Consider the following 9,553-nt stretch of genomic DNA (forward strand, 5'->3'; position numbering starts at 1 on the left):
CTTTCTACATTTTCTCCCTTTTATTCTGAGCTGTGTGGATGAAAGCCTCTTGGTGCTGCAGCCAGGAGTCAGTGCTGTGCCTCTGAGGTGGGAGACCCAACTTCAGGACACTAGTCCACAGGAGACCTCCCAGCTCCACATAATATCAAATGGTGAAAATCTGCCAGAGATCTCCATCTCAACACCAGCACCCAGCTTCACTCAACAACCAGCAAGCTACAGTGCTGGATATCCTATGCCAAACAACTAGCAAGACAGGAACACAAACCCACCCATTAGAAGAGAGGCTGCCTAAAATCATAATAAGTCCACAGACACCCCAAAACACACCACCAGACGTGTACCTGCCCACCAGAAAGACAAGATCCAGCCTCATCCACCAGAACACAGGCACTAGTACCCTCCACCAGGAAGCCTACACAACCCACTGAACCAACCTTAGCCACTGGGGACAGACACCAAAAACAACGGGAATTATGAACCTGCAGCCTGCAAAAAGGAGACCCCAAACACAGTAAGATAAGCAAAATGAGAAGACAGAAGAACACACAGCAGATGAAGGAGCAAGATAAAAACCCATCAGACCTAACAAATGATGAGGAAATACTCAGTCTACCTGAGAAAGAATTCAGAATAATGATAGTAAAGATGATCCGAAACCTTGGAAATAGAATAGACAAAATGCAAGAAACATTTAACAAGGAACTAGAAGAACTAAAGATGAAACAAACAATGATGAACAACACAATAAATGAAATTAAAAATACTCTAGATGGGATCAATAGCAGAATAACTGAGGCAGAAGAACGGATAAGTGACCTGGAAGGTAAAATAGTGGAAATAACTACTGCAGAGGAGAATAAAGAAAATAGAATGAAAAGAACTGAGGACAGTCTCAGAGACCTCTGGGACAACATTAAATGCACCAACATTTGAATTATAGGGGTTTCAGAAGAAGAAGAGAAAAAGAAAGGGATTGAGAAAATAGTTGAAGAGATTACAGTTGAAAACTTCCCTAATATGGGAAAGGAAATAGTCAAGTCCAGGAAGCACAGAGAGTCCCATACAGGATAAATCCAAGGAGAAATACGCCAAGACACATATTAATAAAACTGTCAAAAATTAAATACAAAGAAAGCATATTAAAAGCAGCAAGGGAAAAACAACAAATAACACACAACGGAATCCCCATAAGGTTAACAGCTGATCTTTCAGCAGAAACTCTGCAAGCCAGAAGGGACTGGCAGGAAATATTTAAAGTGATAAAGGAGAAAAACCTGCTACCAAGATTACTATACCCAGCAAGGATCTCATTCAGATTTGATGGAGAAATTAAAACCTTTACAGACAAGCAAAAGCTGAGAGAGTTCAGCACCACAAAACCAGCTTTACAACACCTGCTAAAGGAACTTCTCTAGGCAAGAAACAAAAGAGAAGGAAAACACCTACAATAACGAACTCAAAACAATTTAGAATATGGAAGTAGGAAAATACATATCAATAATTACTTTAAATGTAAATGGACTAAATGCTCTCACCAAAAGACACAGATTGGCTGAACGAATACAAAAACAAGACCCATATATTTGCTGTCTACAAGAGACCCACTTCAAACCTAGAGACACATACAGACTGAAAGTAAGGGGATGGAAAAAGATATTTCATGCAAACGGAAACCAAAAGAAAGCTGGAGTAGCAATTCTCATATCAGACAAAATAGACTTTAAAATAAAGACTATTAGAAGAGACAAAGAAGGACACTACATAATGATCAAGGAATCGATCCAAGAAGAAGATATAACAATTGTAAATATTTATGCACCCAACATAGGAGCACCTCAGTACATAAGACAAATACTAACAGCCATAAAAGGGGAAATCGACAGTACAACATTCATAGTAGGGGACTTTAACACCCCACTTCACCAATGGGCAGATCATCCAAAATGAAAATAAATAAGGAAACACAAGCTTTAAATGATACATTAAAAAAATGGACTTAATTGATATTTATAGGACATTCCATCCAAAACAACAGAATACACTTTTTTCTCAAGTGCTCATGGAACATTCTCCAGGATACATCATATCTTGGGTCACAAATCAAGCCTTGGTAAATTTACGAAAATCGAAATTGTATCAAGTATCTTTTCCGACCACAACGCTATGAGACTAGATATCAATTACAGGAAAAGATTTGTAAAAAATACAAACACATGGAGGCTAAACAATACACTACTAACTAACGAAGTGATCACTGAAAAATGAAGAGGAAATAAAAAAATACCTAGAAACAAATGACAATGGAGACACGACGACCCAAAATCTATGGGATGCAGCAATAGCAGTTCTAAGAGGGAAGTTTATAGCAATACAATTCTACCTTAAGAAACAGGAAACATCTCGAATAAACAACCTAACCTTGCACCTAAAGCAATTAGAGAAAGAAGAACCAAAAAACCCCAAAGTTAGCAGAAGGAAAGAAGTCATAAAAATCAGATCAGAAATAAATGAAAAAGAAATGAAGGAAACAATAGCAAAGATCAATAAAACTAAGAGCTGCTTCTTTGAGAAGATAAACAAAATTGATAAACCATTAACCAGACTCATCAAGAAAAAAAGGGAGAAGACTTAAATCAATAGAATTAGAAATGAAAAAGGAGAAGTAACAACTGACACTGCAGAAATACAAAAGATCATGAGAGATTACTACAAGCAACTCTATGCCAATAAAATGGACAACCTGGAAGAAATGGACAAATTCTTAGAAATGCACAACCTGCCAAGACTGAATCAGGAAGAAATAGAAAATATGAACAGACCAATCACAAGCACTGAAATTGAAACTGTGATTAAAAATCTTCCAATAAACAAAAGCCCAGGACCAGATGGCTTCACAGGCAAATTCTATCAAACGTTTAGAGAAGAGCTGACACCTATCCTTCTCAAACTTTTCCAAAATACAGCAGAGGGAGGAACACTCCCAAACTCATTCTACAAGGCCACCATCACCCTGATACCAAAACCAGTCAAGGATGTCACAAAGAAAGAAAACTACAGGCCAATATCACTGATGAACATACATGCAAAAATCCTCAACAAAATACTAGCAAACAGAATCCAGCAGCACATTAAACGGATCAAACACCGTGACCCAGTGGGGTTTATTCCAGGAATGCAAGGATTCTTCAATATATGCAAACCAATCAACGTGATACAGCATATTAACAAATTGATGGAGAAAAACCATATGATCATCTCAATAGATGCAGAGAAAGCTTTCGACAACATTCAACACCCATTTATGATAAAAACCCTGCAGAAAGTAGGCATAGAGGGAACTTTCCTCAACCTAATAAAGGCCATATATGACAAATGCACAGCCAACATCGTCCTCAGTGGTGAAAAACTGAAAGCATTTCCACTAAGATCAGGAACAAGACAAGGTTGCCCACTCTCACCACTCTTATTCAACATAGTTTTGGAAGTTTTAGCCACAGCAATCAGAGGAGAAAAGGAAATAAAAGGAATCCAAATCGGAAAAGAAGTAAAGCTGTCACTGTTTGCAGATGACATGATATTATACATAGAGAATCCTAAAGATGCTACCAGAAAACTACTAGAGCTAATCAATGAATTTGGTAAAGTAGCAGGATACAAAATTAATGCACAGAAATCTCTGGCATTCCTATACACTAAGGATGAAAAATCTGAAAGTGAAATCAAGAAAAGACTCCCATTTACCATTGCAACAAAAAGAATAAAATATGTAGGAACAAACCTACCTAAGGAGACAAAAGCCCTGTATGCAGAAAATTATAAGACACTCATGAAAGAAATTAAAGATGATACAAATAGATGGAGAGATATACCATGTTCTTGGATTGGAAGAATCAACATTGTGATAATGACTATACTACCCAAAGCAATCTACAGATTCAGTGCAATCTCTATCAAACTACCACTGGCATTTTTCACAGAACTAGAAAAAAAAATTTCACAATTTGTATGGAAACACAAAAGACCCCGAATAGCCAAAGCAATCTTGAGAGCGAAAAATGTAGCTGGAGGAATCAGGCTCCCTGACTTCAGACTATACTACAAAGCTACAGTAATCAAGACAGTATGGTACTGGCACAAAAACAGAAACATAGATCACTGTAACAGGATAGAAAGCCCAGAGATAAACCCATGCACATATGGTCACCTTATCTTTGATAAAGGAGGCAGGAATGTACAGTGGAGAAAGGACAGCCTCTTCAAAAAGTGGTGCTGGGAAAACTGGACAGGTACATGTAAAAGTAAGAGATTAGATCACTCCCTAACACCATACACAAAAATAAGCTCAAAATGGATTAAAGACCTAAATGTAAGGCCAGAAACTGTCAAACTCTTAGAGGAAAACATAGGCAGAACACTCTATGATATAAATCACAGCAAGATCCTTTTTGACCCACCTCCTAGAGCAATGGAAATTAAAAACAAAAATAAACAAATGGGACCTAATGAAACGTCAAAGCTTTTGCACAGCAAAGGAAACCATAAACAAGACCAAAAGACAACCCAGAGAATGGGAGAAAATATTTGCAAACGAAGCAACTAACAAAGGTTTAATCTCCAAAATTTACAAGCAGCTCATGCAGCTCAATAACAAAAAAACAAACAACCCAATCCAAAAATGGGCAGAAGACCTAAATAGACATTTCTCCAAAGAAGATATACAGACTGCCAACAAACACATGAAAGAATGCTCAACATCATTAATCATTAGAGAAATGCAAATCAAAACTACAATGAGATATCATCTCACACCAGTCAGAATGGCCAACATCAAAAAATCTAGAAACAATAAATTCTGGAGAGGGTGTGGAGAAAAGGGAACCCTCTTGCACTGTTGGTGGGAATGTAAATTGATACAGCCACTGTGGAGAACAGTATGGAGGTTCCTTAAAAACCTACAAATAGAACTATCATATGACCCAGCAATCCCACTACTAGGCATATACCCTGAGAAAACCATAATTCAAAAAGAGTCATGTACCAAAATGTTCACTGCACCTCTATTTACAATAGCCCAGAGATGGAAACAACCTAAGTGTCCATCATCGGATGAATGGATAAAGAAGATGTGGCACATATATACAATGGAATATTCCTCAGCCATAAAAAGAAACGAAATTGAGCTATTTGTAATGAGGTGGATAGACCTAGAGTCTGTCATACAGAGTGAAGTAAGTCAGAAAGAGAAAGACAAATACCGTATGCTAACACACATATATGGAATTTAAGGAAAAAAAAATGTCATGAGGCACCTAGGGGTAAGACAGGAATAAAGACACAGACCTAGTAGAGAATGGACTTGAGGATATGGGGAGGGGGAAGGGTAAGCTTTGACAAAGCGAGAGAGAGGCATGGACTACACTACCAAACTGTAAGGTAGATAGCTAGTGGGAAGCAGCTGCATAGCACAGGGAGATCAGCTCGGTGGTTTTTGACCGCCTGAAGGGGTGGGATAGGGAGGGTGGGAGGGAGGGAATCGCAAGAGGGAAGAGATATGGGAACATATGTATATGTATAACTGATTCACTTTGTTATAAAGCAGAAACTAACACACCACTGTAAAGCAATTATACTCCAATAAAGATGTAAAAAAAAAAAAAAACTTCGTTTCCCGATAAGATATCTGAATGAAGGAGGAAACTGTGCCCAGGCATTGGAAGGGCTGCCACTTGAGGCCAAATGATGCCGTCTGTGTCCCTCGGCGGGAGGTTACGGAAACGAAATAATTACCCGGGAAATGGGTGTGTATTCTGTTCTTAGCTTCATCAGATACCCGACCTAACCAGAGATTTCTCTCCCAGCAGCTCCAGTGATGATGGTTCTAGCCATCTGACGTGGCAGCATCTGAGGATAATTGATTCCTTGGCTTATTTGGCTTTGGTGCCAGCAGCTGTTTTGAGGCAACATTTACCCAGAACTCTTAGTTTAACCTCAGCACTTAAGCTTTTATGGCACTGCCAAAAGCTGCTGTCCTACCCAGGAAAAACCCCAGCGGCAGCACTTTGGGTGCCCAGAAGAGGTCCAGGTTGTATATTACAGCAAGTGGAATAGATCAGCTCTCAACTGTGGTGTGTAAAATTCTTTCATTCATTCTGAACATCTGTATGTTAAAAACCCTAGACCAAGTAAAAACTTGTTTTCTGTTGTAAGATAAATCTAGGAAAGAATATCACAGAACTTATTGCTTTATATTGTGGATTTGAAGAAACCTATTTCTCTTTTTTTAAGTGTTGAGGTAGAAGGGAGAGGACAGAGGTAGCCAAAATTTGCCTTTAGAAAATGAGACCTTCCTCCCCAAACTGCCAGCACACGTTTTCTAAGACACTTTGTTGAAAATTAGTTCTCGAATTCTAACCAATTTCCACTTTTTAAAAATCATATTTATGCTCTAATTAAACCCAACAAGAAAGACTACAGGCATTTCTTCAATAGGGTCAGGAATTAGGAAGTTAGTTGTGCCAACACTACTGTCTAACACACCAGTCAACGACTTAGCATCTCCCACTTCACGCTTCTCTGAACAGCAGAAAATGTTTGGTGCTGTCACAAAGCTGTTTTCCTGTGCTTTGCTACGCAAGCATCTTTCACCTGCGTCATTTTTCAGGGCTTATTTTTCCTATCTTGCAAAAAAGAAAGTGCACCTAACTGTTCCTCTACCTACAAAGATTCCTCCCACAATGTGTCAGTATTAAATAAAGTCCTTAATCAATCAAATAAGCTACAGCCTTGGATTGTTGCATGGCTTTCTTGCTTGTGTTGTATAGTCTGTTAAATATTGAGAAATAATAACAGATGAGTTACTACTACCTGCTCTGATCTGATGGTGCAATGCCAGCTACAGGCCAGGTACACTCTGAGGGGTGACTGACACTGTCTACACTCTGAAGAAAGCCAGAAGAGCCGGAGAGTTTATGCCACCATCTCTCCCCCACAGGTGGTCTTTATCCAATAACCAGGAACATGAAAACTTAAGGTTAAGATAACTCTGACACATAATTCAGATTCCTTCAAGAGGATCAAGCTGGAGATACCCTCTAAAGGATTTGGCTTGAAAGCTTACCCTTACTGGGTTTCTTCCTGTTTCCATCATCTGTTGCTACATCACAAACTACCCCAAATTCAGGTATCTATTGTTGTGTCAAAAACTACCCAAAACTTCATCTATGGCTGCACAACTAACTATCTGAAAGGCAGGTGTCCTGTGGAAAAAAAAAAAAAAACCTTAACCAAATCACCTCTTGCCCTGGGGACAAAATCTTATCGTTGCCATCAGATAGCATGGGTTGCAGATCTGGTTTCCAAACCTGGTTGCTCTATTTTCAAATATAGGAGTGGAGCGGCTTCTCGTCTTGGCTGAATAAGAGTCACAAATATATACTCTCGTAGTTTAGAAAAGCAAATTCCAGTTACCATGTACCACTTGCCTTACGGCGTATAGCATAGAGAATGTGATTCCTAAATCCCACTAGGGTTTTATAGCTAGCTTTCCTACCTAGCTTTCTCTTTGTGAGCGACAAAAACCAATCTTGGTTATATCAGTGCCTGAGATGGAAAAAAACACGTGTTCCCATGCCATTTAGTAAGCTTCAAGGGTGATATCTGCCTATTAAAGTTACATAGTCTAGAAGGATATTTCAGATCAGACACTTTTCCTGGCTAATTCCACAATAAGTAGAACAGTATTTTCTCTTTTTCTTTTTTCTGAGCTTGTTCTTCTTTAAATGATACAGCAGAGACACTGTTACAACTTGATGTTATTGTATTTTCTTGTTAAACTTTAATCCTAATTCTCAATTTAGTTCCATAATCACTGGTTTTTAGTCTCTAAAATGTTGTTCTTTAATTAGCAAGATAGAGATCAATGTCATACAAAATACGTGCTAACACAGAACTAGATTTTGCTCTCCTGTGCATAGATGCCAAGTGTGGAGAAAATAACCTGCTCCAAGTTCAAGGGAAACTTGATCTCATCCCAGAAATAATAGCTTCCTGTTTCATGGGGAGCGGCAATCTTGAAATACCGAATTTTAACAACGTACTTCCCCCTCCCCTTATGAATTTAACATATATGAAATGAAGGCATGTCTAGTAATTATCATCGTTTAATTGGCTTTTTTCTTTCGTAGTGGTACATAAAATAATGGTGTGCCTTAAAACTGGTAATGTCTGAGTTTAGATGAAATGTGGCAATCCACGTCAACTCAGCCAGAGAGAATTGACTAGACTTCAATATTAAATGCAGGTGTGTGAAAGCAAAGAGGAAAAACTGAATTTCCTCTCTGATGTAGCCCCTTTTGGACACTTCCAGAAGCAAACAGCTATACCCAAAACTTGGAGTGCTTTTTGCAGCTCATTATCTGTATATACTACCTCTTGCCTGTTGCAATTTTGAGCATATTGACCATATTTAGAATGAGCCCTAGAAGAGATTCATTCTAAACATGAATGTGTAGCTTTATGGAAATAAATCTTGCAATTACCCAGCTGGCATTGGGTTGGGTTTCTATGACACACTTTTCTGTTTCACAAAAACTGCCCTTGGGGTTTTGATGCTAATAAGGGCTCCAAGACACAAGTGCAATAATTCTCAAACTTTAATGAGAATAATCTTCAGCATTGGTTAAACATATTCATCCCAGGGCCTCACCCCAGACCTTGTGATTCAGGAACTCTGAACAGGACAGGGTGGGGAGGCCAGCTGTGTGGTTGACTAGCTCTGTGGGTGGTTTGGACGCCCACCATGGTTGACCACTGCCCTGTGGTGTGAGAACGCCAGTGCCCCATGCATGCACGCTGGTACATTAAAGGTGAGATTTCCCGAGTCCAGCATCTGCCTGGAGTCACCTGGTTGGATGCTCACACTGATCCCTGGGCAAATCTCGAGCCCATATCTCTTCACACCAGCTCTGTTTCCCCGATGACCTGTTGTCTGCCCTCCATGTGACCACCCAGACCCAGGGCATATGTGGCAACTGTTCTTTTTTTTTTTTTTTTTTTTTTTGCTGTACGCGGGCCTCTCACTGTTGTGGCCTCTCCCGTTGCGGAGCACAGGCTCTGGACGCGCAGGCTCAGCGTCCATGGCTCACGGGCCCAGCCGCTCCGCGGCATGTGGGATCCTCCCAGACCGGGGCACGAACCCGTGTCCCCTGCATCGACAGGCGGACTCTCAACCACTGCGCCACCAGGGAAGCCCTTTTTTTTAAAATTTTTATTGGAATATAGTTGCTTTACAATGTTGTGTTAGTTTCTGCTGTACAGCAAAGTTATTCAGTTATACATATACATATATCCTCTTTTTTAAGATTCTTTTCCCATATAGGTCATTACAGAGTATTAAGTAGAGTTCCTTGTGCTATACAGTAGATTCTTATTAGTGTGGCAACTGTTCTAAAAAATGCTTCTTCAGTCAAAAGGAACTGAGGCCTGAACTGGTTTACTTCAACTAGTGAAGGGGCAAGGAAATTTGGGTTCATTAACATTGATTTATTTGCCA

The sequence above is a fragment of the Stenella coeruleoalba genome, assembly GCF_951394435.1.
Source record: "Stenella coeruleoalba genome assembly, chromosome: 10".
NCBI classification, from domain to species: Eukaryota; Metazoa; Chordata; class Mammalia; order Artiodactyla; family Delphinidae; genus Stenella; species Stenella coeruleoalba.